General features: G+C 36.2%; 1 long non-coding RNA gene across 2 annotated transcripts; it reads left to right on the forward strand.

Annotated features, from left to right (window-relative positions):
- Positions 1-10,519: 10,519 nt before the first annotated feature.
- Positions 10,520-12,908, forward strand: LOC145553904 (uncharacterized). Of its 2 annotated transcripts, none has more exons than XR_014089944.1 (4): positions 10,520-10,617; positions 11,400-11,457; positions 12,343-12,418; positions 12,580-12,908. It is a non-coding gene; the product is annotated as an uncharacterized LOC145553904 (long non-coding RNA). The 2 variants fall into 2 exon arrangements; XR_014089945.1 differs by lacking the exon at positions 10,520-10,617 and adding an exon at positions 10,626-10,784.
- The last annotated feature ends 247 nt before the right edge of the window (positions 12,909-13,155 follow it).

The raw sequence follows: 13,155 nt of genomic DNA on the forward strand, positions 1-13,155 counted from the left end.
GAGCATTCCGTCTGGTTAGCACCATTTCATTGTCTTCTGGTCTTACAAATAAGTTATTTGATTCTACAAGCTTTTTGTCTTTAATCTTTTTAATTTGTTCTTTCCGGTCTGTGGCTGCTTTTAACCATATTTTAGCACATCTCAACTCATCCTCCTTTTTAGATTTTTTTTTTTTTTTTTTTTATCCCCGTTTTTCTTGCTACACTACTCTCCAAAATTCTCACAATTGTTTGCCATTTATCGATTTTTTAGCTTTCCGTCTATTTTATATTTCTTTCTCCATTTTTTCATGTGTACAATGCTACCAGGAAACCTGGACAGCATGTATTTTTCATCCCCATCGGGGCCCTCAATAAGTGAGGAATTACAAGAATGTTTAATTCCCATATTAAAAACACTTGCAATTTCAGCTTGAAAATATTATTTATTTGAATTTATTTAAATTTGGTCCAGGTTCGTTGACTCCTAGGGAGTCCTATGAACTGGAGATCTTTTCAGTGGGCCAGCAATTAAAACACCTTGTTGTGGTATTCCCCGCTTCGACTCTTTCGAGTGGGAGAATCTTGCCTGTTGCATCCACAAGAGGTTTGCTGCTTAATCCCACTGTTTTATATGAGGTAAAATACAGAGCGGTATTTAAACCTCCAATCACGCTCACACTACCCTTTCATGCACACACACACACACACACATCAAAGCAGCAGCAGCAAACCAGCAATACCAGCACAGTAATGACTACGATTTAGCGCAACATTATCTGTTTTTGCCTTGTCAGAAAACTCAGCACCAGTCATTTTATTTACCCATCAAAAAATCAAAACCACACAGCAATGACAAGCTTCCTATCCGCCTGAGGACTTACCCTTAAGGGGTCTCCCAAAAACAGGAGGCTCTGAGAGCCTTTCCTTTGTTTAGTTGAAACGCCGTCAACAGGGACTTCAACCCAAAAGCATTTAGTTGAATCAAGTGCCAATGTCAACTGGGACTCTAACCCTCAATTTAGTAGCATTTAGTTGAATCAAGTGCCAATGTCAACTGGGACTCAAACCCTCAATTTAGTAGCATTTAGTTGAATCAAGTGTCAATGTCAACTGGGACTCCAACCCTCAATTTAGTAGCATTTAGTTGAATCAAGTGTCAATGTCAACTGGGACTCAAACCCTCAATTTAGTAGCATTTAGTTGAATCAAGTGTCAATGTCAACTGGGACTCCAACCCTCAATTTAGTAGCATTTAGTTGAATCAAGTGTCAATGTCAACTGGGACTCAAACCCTCAATTTAGTAGCATTTAGTTGCAACTGGGATTCCAAACCTCAATTCTTAGCATTTTAGTTGCAACTGGGACTCCAACCCTTTATTTATGTCGACTTTACTTTAGTATCATTCGTTTGAAACATTTTAAAATTCACTCACGTTTCTGTAGTTTTCGCACTGTCCGGTTGGATCTCGTCATTCCGCCGTTGGCAGACAAAGTCGGACATGTGTCGCCGGCCCAGCGAAGAATTTTGCTTCCTGGGTCTTTCTTTCCAGGTCCAGTTGACTCTGGCCGTGCACGGATTCAGCGCGTCTTCCTCTGCCTGACAGCGGTCGGTATGAGAGATCCCGGGTTTCGGCACCAAAATGATAGGTATTTTCCTAGAACCTACATAAAAGAACCACAGACAACGTATATGAATTTTATGACAAAGCTTCTGCAGAAGGAGAAAAAACTCTGTCAGCTCCTCCGAGCTGTTCACAGAGCGTTCTCTAGATCTTTTGGGTAGAGCTTGCCTTTTATTTTCAAACTTCAAAGAGGGAGGATAGGCAAGATAGATAGCAGACAAAAAACAGCAAAGGTCGTAAAACATTTTACCTAAACACAGCAAAGGTCGTAAAACAATTTACCTAAACAACTAGCAATCTGATTTACGGCCTGAGCCCGGCCTGAGCCCGGTTCAAATCTTGGTCAAACTGTTTCACCTGAAGATGAACAGGCAACTGTGACCCCCAGGTCAGTTAATACACACACTAAAGAAGAGAACATTTTAAACTGCTCTAACATTAATATGAACTAAAGTAACAACAAAATGATAATACCAAAAAATCTCTAACAGATGCTGATAAAATTTCTGAGCTACCACAGGCTCAAAAGTGGCGAGTATGACTGTTCTGATAGACACATGAGCTAACTATCAAAATGACTCGTTTTGAAAATGTAGCATCATGTGCATAATTGCATTTAACTGAAAGATTTATTATTTCTGCTCCACTTCTCTCCAAGTCAGGGGAATTTTCCAACTGCTGTGTGGAAAAAGGACACAGACAACATTGTGGACATTCCTTGTAATTAAAGGTGATGACTTCAACATTCTTAGCTACCGTCATGATGGGTTGAACTTGTTTAACCCACATGCAAGAACATCAGAACAGGTGCGGATCGGGTCCTGGATGTGAGCCACTGGATTGGCAGCAAATTGGGGAAAATAACAGGAGATGGTGAGTTCAAGGTCGTGGGAAACGGGAGACTCTTTTCAAGGGTGAGTATTCAGAGCTCACTTGAACTGTGGTAGGTAGCGGAGTTGGAGAGGGTAATGTTGGTCCGGGGGTTCTCGGTCCCTATGGGTTCTCTTCCTGTAGGTCTGAGGTCTGGAAGGACTTGAAGGCGCGGCGGGAAGTGTTTGGTGGAGAGGCGGCGTCGGACAGGTAGGCTTGGGCTTGAAGGCGTCAGAGGAGCGGATGGACTGCCAGTCGGAACTCCGGTAATGGAGATTGGTTTCAACTGTCACAGGTGAGTATGGAGACTCGGGCATCCGATGGGTAATGGCCAACGGCGTCACGAGGGAACGGAGGAAACGAGAGCCAGGTCCGGATTCACAGGTAACTCCTGAAGAGAACAGAGGCAACAGAGAAAGGATTACTCGAGAATCACAGGGAAACAATTCACAGGAACTCACGGGCTAAGAGGTACGATCACTGGCCAACACTCTGGCGTCAAGGTACTGGCAGTCAGCTTCTCTTAAGCTGCAGGCGGATCCGGCCCAAGCCTCCATGCGGCCCTAAGCGAAATGTGGTTTTGGGGCCCTTTAGTTCTGCTAACAATGTGGACTGGCTGCAATAAGCCGTCCGGTCATTAGATCATTCACTCCCCTACTATGAACTTATTGCATCGCTGGCTGTTTACATTATACACATGTATAACAGGATAAATTTATTGGCCAACTGATTTATCGACCAGTTGATTTCTGGGAGCCAATTTCCTTAATTTTGGGGGATCGTGATTGGCTGATACTTACATGTGAAGCTGATCTTATTCCCTGATCTTATCTTCATCAGCAAAGGTTGATGAAGATAAATCAGCCTCTGTCCTCTTCTGCTCTGCAGTGAGAGGTTTGACAGACACACCAACCAGGTCAGGTCTGAACGTTTGCAGTTAACAATATTCACCCCACTTCTGCCAACTCTGTGACTTTCTTGCTCAGAACTTGAATCTGAACATATTATTGTTTTTAATGGTTTTATGTCTTCTACCCACTGTAAGGCTAATAATATTGCCGATGTAACTGGGTCTATATTAATAGTTGTATATTTCCACAAAATGTGTTCTTTCATGTATTTGTCTGCTTCTACTTGACTGTTGCTGTGTTCCTCTGTGTCTACTATAAGAGGTTTGGTCCTCCAACTCCGCCTTATTTTCTTCTTCTTTTGTTCAGTGTCCTTCAGGACTATTATAAATATTAAGTTATTAATTTCCTCTTCCCTTTTGTTATTTGTTCCACTGGGGAGAGGCAAGTTTTATAATCTACTGTAATCCTTTCATTTATATTGTTCAAATGTTTATTTTTCCTTCTGTATTAATGATAATAAGTGTTTGGATATTTTCATTCGAGTTGCTATTACACCTTTATATCATTTGATGCATGCTAACTATTATTTTGTAGAGATCGGGTTGGAGAACTGGAGCACATGCTAGGTGCTAATGCTAATATCTCCCGATTGACAGATTAAATAAACGGAGACCGCCTCCAAACCCAGACTTGATGTCTTGTGGTTTGTCTGATCACCACACAACACACACAACGCAGAAATCCACCGGTCACACCAACATTTCTCCTGTATACACTGATAATCCATCTGTTATTCCTTTTCCTATTTTTATATTGAATTCTGGTACTACAAATGCTGTTTCTATTTTCCCAGTTATTTTTGATGCATCTGTATAAATTTGAATATATTGGTAATAATTGATTAAATATAACTGCACTGAATAACTATCTACAATGTAAGATTTATCCTGTTTCTTTTCAATTATTGACATATCTATTGTTGCTTCTGGTAGAATCCATGGTGGTATAATTGATATTGGTGTCGTTTGACCGATTTCTATACTATTCATTTAAAATTAATTTATTTTCAATTGTCCATCCAGAACTCCTCATTTCTTTCTTTTCTTTTTCCCCAACATGGATTTACAATTTCACGAGTTGGATGATCAAAATTATTACCTTGTAAATTTAACCAATAATTAATTTCTAATTTTGTTCGTCTTAAATCTAACTGTCATGATGTGGTGGTAAGTGGTGGGGAAGAAACGCCGATAGACCTAGGGTAAGAGATTGTATGTAGATTTAATGATGAAAATAGCTCAAATATACAGTCCAGAACGCTGGCAGCATGGCAGAGCGGAAGACAAATCTCAGCACCAGTAGCAACAGAGTACAGAGCTGTATTAACGAGAGCTTCGCCGTCTCAGGACTAACCAGTTCTGCTGAGACGACAGGCAGGAGCAGACGACATAGGTCTCTAGACAACAGACGCAACAATTGGCAACAAACGACAAGGACATGACAAGGAACACAGACTACAGGTGGGACTAAATACACAGGGAGGGTAATCACAGAAACGCTACACAGCTGGGAAGTAATCAGGGAGGAGACAGGACAACACAGATCTAATACAGAAGAACCTAAACTAAACATACAAAGAACTCAAATCATCACACTAACGACATTTCTCCCATTTCTATTGCTGCTGTTCGTGTGGTTTTAAATTCTCCAGTACATTATCTTAGTGCCTCATGTTGGATAATGTCTAATTTAACCAGATGTGTTTTAGCCGCTGAACCATCAACTAGACAACCAAAGTCTATGTTAGATCTTATCATTCCTGTGTAAATCTGTTTTGGTGATTGTCTTTCTGCTCCCCAGTCACTGCCAGCCAAGCATCTCAAAATATTCATGATTTTCTTACATTTATCAACAACTTTTTGAATATGTATATTCCATTTTAACTTTTCATCAAACCGTAGCCCTAAAAATGTTATACACTTGCTTCTTGGTTATATAATTTTAATTTTATTTCCTTGTTTGTTTTTTATTAAATATCATTACTTTCGTTTTATCAACTGAAAACTTAAATCCCCATTGCAATGCCCATTTCTCTATTTCAATACTAACCTCTTGTAATTTCTTTACAATAAAGTCAACGTTTTTCCCTGTTTTCCAAGCAGCTCCATCATCTGCAAAAAGTGAACACCCCAGGTCTTTTCCAATATCTTTAAATACATCATTTATCATAGTTTAACACAATAATGGACTTATTATATTCCCTTCCATTTTCTACTATATATTTTTCTGAGATTACTTCACCAATTCTAACTTGTATTTTTCTATTTGTTAAAAAGTCTTTAATCCATTTAAATATTCTCCCTTTAATACCCAACTTGTATAATTTAATTGATAATCCCTCAACCCACATCATATCATATGCTTTTTCTATATCAAAAAATACAGCCAATACACTTTCTTTACTTGTGCTCTTCTAATTTCATGCTCTATACATAGCATTGGATCATTGGTACTCCTTCCTTTTAGAAAACCACTTTGATATTTTGACATACATCCTTTACTATTTAAATAATATACTAGTCTATTATTAATCATTTTTTCCATTATTTCACATAGATTTGATGTTAAAGCTATTGGTCTGTAGTTTTCTGGGTTTGAATTATCTTTTCCTGGTTTAGCTATTGATATTATAATTGAGTCCTTCCAGTTTAATGGTAATTTTCCCTCCTCCCAAATTTTATTATATAATTGAGATTTTTCACCGAGTTGCCTTATCGCTCTATACCAAACGTGATCTTAACCTGGTGCTGTATTTTTGGTCTTAAGTGCATAATTCAGTTCAGCTTTTGTAAACTCAACATTCAACAAATTGGTTTCTTCACCGCTCTGTAATAAATCTTTATATTCAACTTTTGTATGTTCTCTTCCTTTTCTTCCCTTTTCGCTAATATTATTTGGACTGTGGATTTTACTAAATGTTCTTGCCAATATTTCAACTTTGTCTTCATCTCTTATATTTGTATTATCTATTTTTAATATAGGATATTCAAACTCTCTCTTTGTCATTCATTATTTTAATTATTTCCCAAATTTTCTCAACTTTTGTTTCTTTCCCATCGTGCTACAAAAATTTCTCCAATATTCTTTTTGCATTCTTTATAGTTCTCCTTACTATTGCTCACTTTTTTTAAAATAATCAATTAAATTCTTATAAATTGGGTTATGTTTTAGTACCTTAAATGCTTTATTTCTTGACTTTATTGCTTCTTTGCACTCATTTTTCTATTATGGCACCATTTTCTTATCATTTTTACTCCCTGATTTCTTTATAAAATTATCTGCTGCTTCCATTATTATTTTACAAATTATTAAATTTACATAATTTATATCTAATCTCATATCTACTTTTCCTAAATTTATTTGACTTAAATATCTAAATTTAATCCAGTCTGCCCTATTAAAACAATTTTTTTTACTGAGCTTTATATTCTTATTTAAATTTAGTCCTACTCTTATTGTTATGGGGTAATGATCACTACCTATTGTAGATTTTTTATCAATGAACCATTCACAAATACCAGCTAAACATTTGAAACAATTGTTAAATCAATAACTGATTCCATCCCTGTTCTTATATTGATTCTTGTTCCCCTCCCATCATTAATACATACTAGATTTTTCATCTCCATTAATTCTTCTGTAACTTGTCCATGTTTATCATTACATTTACCCAGGGGTGAAAGTAGTTTTAAATTCTTGGGGGTACTATGACAAAAAAAATTATATATTATATATTGCTTCTGTTTGTGCTTTGGAGTTTCTGTGCTGATTTTTTTTTTTGAAGCGATAAAAGCTGGTAGCTCTTGAATTGCTACAAAATAAAAGCTGTATGTCCTTCAGCCCACTGGCTGCAATGTTGACACCTTGAGATGCTATGAGACCTAAATCCTGAACATCATGGCATGGAGTCATCCCAGTTTTCCATGTCTGGCATATAACCATTCATTTTAGCTTTTAAACTGGTTCTATTGATCCTGTGTCCAGACAGAGAAATAATCAGTAGCCCAGCATTATGACCTGTTTGTTCTGAAGATCCTGCAGCTTCCTAATATGGCGCCTCCTCACCCTGAGTCTCATACTGACAGGAGGAATCAGCTCAAACCAGATGTTGGACTGGATTTTATTTCACTGTCATTTGTGAATGTTTGAGCCTCATTTTCAACAATGGAGCTATAAAGGTTGAAAAAGGTTATTATTTTGGAGAAAATCTCATCAACATCAATATTTCCACTAAATAAGAGGCAAAAAAAAAAGTTTGATAAAGGAAAAGCCTCTCAGACTCTGAGCCCAACAGCACCAAACTATTTTTTATATTAGACAATTTCATTTCACATAATTATCGCGGTAGAAAACATTTGTTTAAATACTTAATGAAACATATTTACAGTGTTTGATGTTTGTTGTAAATTACGTTTACTCACAAAGAACGAGGTAATTAGTCCAAGTTTGTCGTTTATTGAATGTTCAGAAATTACAGCGGCTGTGATGCACCAAGGCAAAGAAAAACAAAGGTAAAACAACCCGAACAGGTGATCAACTCTAACCCACTCGCAACTTTTTACTCTCCGTCTCTGTCATTTAAGCACACCTGTTACCATAGCAACCTCCTGCGCTGCACAAACCGACCAGAGATTACGTTCAAAGCATAACTTTCAGTCCGTTATGATATTAGGTTTGCAGGCTTGAAATTTATTTTGCAATCATTAATAAGCCTCTCATGAACACAGCGGTGGTTGATTAGTTAATTTTAAACTCCTGCTCTGTTATTTTGGTAATGGAACCGAAACGCACAGAATTGCGCAACACTTTGTTGAAACAATAATCACTGAGATCATTATTGTTGTTGGGTCATTAATTTGAACACGTTTTGTTGATTTTTTTTTGTTGTTCTTTAATAAAGTTAGGAACATTTTAAGCCAGTCAGAGGAGGACGTGCTGGTCTCAGCCTCCTGGCGGCGTTCAGTTTGTCACCTAATGCCGAGATCGACTCAAAACCTTCCGCTATCGACATATTGTGCCCCTGCTCTAGCAAAGCACGACGAGTTCAGAAACAATATGAAATGGGAAAAAAGTTACTTATTAACTGATTAAGTCGTGTTTTAGATTGTTCTTGAAAAACTAATCAGTCACGGCTGATTAATGGGTGAACTCACGGCTGCACAGTGAACCCATTCATGTTTTGCAGCCGCTCCTCTCTCTTGCAGGTACTGCGTACCCCCGCTAAATCTTTTCGGAGTACCCAGTACCCTGCCGTACCCCCTTACTTTCACCCCTGCATTTACCCCACAATGTACTATTTGCATTAAAATCCCCACACCAAATTACTTTCCCTTCCAAATATTCAGTTAATTCCTCCAATATTTCAATCGATGTTTTACATGGATTATAAAAATGTATTACTTTGAATTGATCTTGTTGTTCCCATATCTTAATTACTACATATTGTAGTTTTTTCCCTTTCTCTAATACCTGGTATTGTATCCCTTGTTTTATAAATATTCCACATCCTCCTCCAACTCCCTCTAGTCTCTTCTTGCACTATCATATCCTTTGATCACAAAATCTAATGTCGTTTTTAACCATGTTTCCTGAACACAAATAATTTCCGGTTGTTCTTCAAGCTCATCAATATAACCTTTAAGTTCCTGTCTGTTAGCAATTAAACTTCTAGCATCCATTGTAATATTAACATGAACTGTTTTCACCTGATGGTCCTGGTCTCCCATCTTCCTCCAACTTTTTATTTATGTTCTCCCATGATCCCTCTTTAAAGCCCAAAAACTTTCCAGCTCCTCTCACTATTATTTTAATCTTCTCAGTTTTGTGGTTGGCTTGGTCAGTGCAGTTGATAACATAGGCTATGAATAATATTAGTGTTTCTACTGGTATTGTGACATTATCTTCAGTCTGTACTTTGCTTTGCTGTGTAGTTTGACTCACTGTTTGTTCAATCTCTCGTTTTCTGTTCCTTCACATTTTTAACTGCTTCTGCATAGTTTATGTTTTTAGTTGTTTTAATCTGTATGATTTCTTTTGCCCTCTTCCTTACCTCACATCCTCCAAACGTAACTTTATGATTCCCTCCATAATTACAGCATTTCTCTTGTGCTTCTTCTTCTAATTTGTGATCTTCCCCACATTTTGGACATCTCTGCTTCCCTTTAAATACTGCTGCTATGTGTCCATTGCTTTGGCATTTGAAACACTGAAGTGGTCAAGGTACATAAGGTCTGACTTGAAAACTGAGATACCCTATTTTGATATTTTTTGGCAACTCTTTTCCTTCAAACTCAATGAGGATTGACAAACTTCCTACTCTTTCTCCATCCACTGTTTTTGACAATCTTTTCAAGTTATTCACTTTTTCACCTACAACACTTCTTTTAAATTAATCAAGAACTTCATCTAGAGGGATCCCATAAATCACTTTTTTTTTCTCCCATGACTTTTTTCTCCAGCTGTTTTTTTTGCAAATATTATCCACATTTAAAGCCTTATTCTTTTGTTCTTCATTTTTACAAACTACTATTGAAGCCCATTTCCGCCATGAAAAAAAAAGAAGCTAAACAGGAAGTCATAATTTCGACTTTCAAAGTCATAATTATGAGATTTAAAGTCATAATTTCGACTTTCAAAGTCATAATTATGAGATTTAAAGTCATAATTTCGACTTTCAAAGTCATAATTATGAGATTTAAAGTCATAATTTCGACTTTCAAAGTCATAATTTCGACTTTCAAAGTCATAATTATGAGATTTAAAGTCATAATTTCGACTTTCAAAGTCATAATTTCGACTTTCAAAGTCATAATTATGAGATTTAAAGTCATAATTTCGACTTTCAAAGTCATAATTATGAGATTTAAAGTCATAATTTCGACTTTCAAAGTCATAATTTCGACTTTCAAAGTCATAATTATGAGATTTAAAGTCATAATTTCGACTTTCAAAGTCATAATTTCGACTTTCAAAGTCATAATTATGAGATTTAAAGTCATAATTTCGACTTTCAAAGTCATAATTATGAGATTTAAAGTCATAATTTCGACTTTCAAAGTCATAATTATGAGATTTAAAGTCATAATTTCGACTTTCAAAGTCATAATTTCGACTTTCAAAGTCATAATTTTGACTTTCAAAGTCATAATTATGAGATACCGGGGCAGTTGGAGACAAGCCTCCTTAGGATAACAGCGTGCTCCAGCTCCCAGTTAATATGATCCTAAATCCAAGGTAAGCATAATTATAACCTCATTATTCCGTAACATTTGCTATTGGGTTAAGAGTCAGTAAAAGGTCGGTTCGCCATTTTTTATTTTATTTGGTTATAGTTGTGTTAGTTAGTTTTGTGTCGCCATGGAAACGCCTGCAGACTGGCTTTATATGTAAACGAGTGAACTGTAAGTATCAGGAAAAAAGCTGCTGGATAGTTTCTGATTATATTCCTTCGTTTTAAATGCTTTTTGATCGTGTGGTGGTGTGTACATCGGTCGTTGTTTCAGCAAAGTGAGCTAGCTGCAGGTTAACCGTCAGAGCGTGCTAACCTTGTTAGCATATTTAACAGTGTTTTTTTTTTAATTAGATCGTTTTTATTTCAGTGCGATAAGAAGTTCGTTAATGTACTCGAAAAATTCAACAAGTTAATATGTATAATTATTTTGTGGCATAAATACAAGCACTAGCTAGTAGTAGTAGTAGGTTAAAGCTCACTCCACAGCTTGTTGTATGCACGTTTTGTTATGCATAATGTGATTCACTATATTCCCGTTAAATTGTTTTTGTCGATATATAGACAAGAGTAAAATATGCAAGTACAATATGCATCAGTTTTCAAACTGTTTTCTTAGCAGTTTTATGTACTTAAGCTAATGCTGGAGATCTACAGCTTTAGATTGACAATATTTCTAAAAGCAATTAAAAATAAGAAAAATAGAAAAAACAAGGAACTTAAAAAATCCCTAAAACAAGCAGGCCCTGTTGAAAATTTTAACTCTTTAACTTTACTCAACTTTCAGGATACCTACAAAAGAGACAGAGGAGGTTCCTTTGACCTGAACCTAAACCTAAACAGAGGTAAGTTGCAACTCTTGTGAAAATCCAATTCATAATATTGTCTGTTTAAATGAAAGTAATTAAGATCAAAACTAAAATCATTCTGATTATGTTCATGTATTTCACTGTTTTATAAAGATGAGAATTTCATTTTGAGAATTGATCAACCATTAAAATATTTTAGGGGAAAAATGTAAACAGAACTTTCAGACTTAAGCTCTACAATTTACCATTTAGTTGTGGAAACACTGGTAGAGTTTTCTTTATTACTTTTATGTAGTTTCTTTTTGTATTGGTTTATTATTGCAAATCTGCACAGCTGTTTGGTTGTCTATTATCTTGATTTTTTAGCAGGAGCTTGAGTTTGAAATACAGTTTCTATCTGCCATGTAGGGTTGGACAATAAATCAGTTATATGTATCACAACACACACGTGATCAATATCAATAGATAGTAAGTCTGATAGAATATTCAATATATAGAATATTCTCTGAACTCTGATCCGGAACCATATACCATTCTGGAGGATGTAGGCAGAGTCAATGCTACTCAACCTCTCAAGGCTAGCTCAGCTAGGTTGATGGCATCATTTAACTCTGGTGAACTAACAACAAGCTGTGGAGTAACTTGCGGAGCAGCAATTTTATGTTTCACCACTGTGCCTCATAAATGTTTTTAAAAACATTATGGTGTGAAAGCTGTGTATAAAATGGGAAAGGTCACATCACCAGTTTGGCAGTATTTCAGATATTTAAAAAATTAAAAAAAATATTAATATGAACTAATGTATCGTAAAATGTTTTTCAGTAATATAATCCAGCCCTACTATCATGTTCATAATAAATCTTTTGCAATGTTATATTTTATTAGACATTATTCATTAGTTATTGTGTGTAATTCTCACAGGATGGATGAGATATATGACTTCTTAAAATCACGGGATGTTTCAGAGGAAGTCATACAACGACTGCAAAAGGATAAGGTAGCTAGATTGCTAAGGAAATCAGTACATTTAGAAGTTATCATACAACACTATTATAGAGACATAGTGAAGACAGATCAGTTTTATCATGTGACTGTTTTTACTGGGTTTTTCCCCCCATTTTTATAGGTTAAATAACTGTTTTAACTTTTTTTTTCTAGATTGACTCCAGTGTCCTTCTGCTCATGACAGATGAGCAGCTTAAAGAGTATCTCCCATCTTATGGTGACCGACTGGCACTTCTCGGATATTGCAGACGAAGGGAAAATGATCCTGCTGGCCGGAAATCAAAACTTTTTGACCGATTGAGAGCCAAGATTTCAAGGAACAAAGGCAACAATCAAAAGCAGATCTCAGAAAATGTTAGCATCAGAAATGCTCAAAAAAGTGTTCGAAAAGTTGAGATAGGATGGATGAATTCTCGAGATGGGAAGTTTTTTCAAGTTCGGACAAAGAAAGGTGGTGGAACAAGAAAAATTGATGTGTCAAAGGACTAGAAAAAATGAATTAATTGAGAAGGCAGTGGGTTTGTTTTTTCCGTCTCAAAGAAATTCACAGGGAAGAATTACAGATTTTGAGGTTGACATGACAGATTTTCAGGAACATTCACTTGATGAACATATTACTGTTGGAGAACTTTATGAGCAGACAAAACTCCCGGTTTTGCGATTTTACCTAACAACCAAAAAGAAGGACACTGGCAGTGACTCAGAACCAGACAACCTCAGTGGAAATGA

This window comes from Poecilia reticulata, chromosome 11, assembly GCF_904066995.2.
Source record: "Poecilia reticulata chromosome 11, P_reticulata-male-v2, whole genome shotgun sequence".
In the NCBI taxonomy this organism is placed as follows: domain Eukaryota; kingdom Metazoa; phylum Chordata; class Actinopteri; order Cyprinodontiformes; family Poeciliidae; genus Poecilia; species Poecilia reticulata.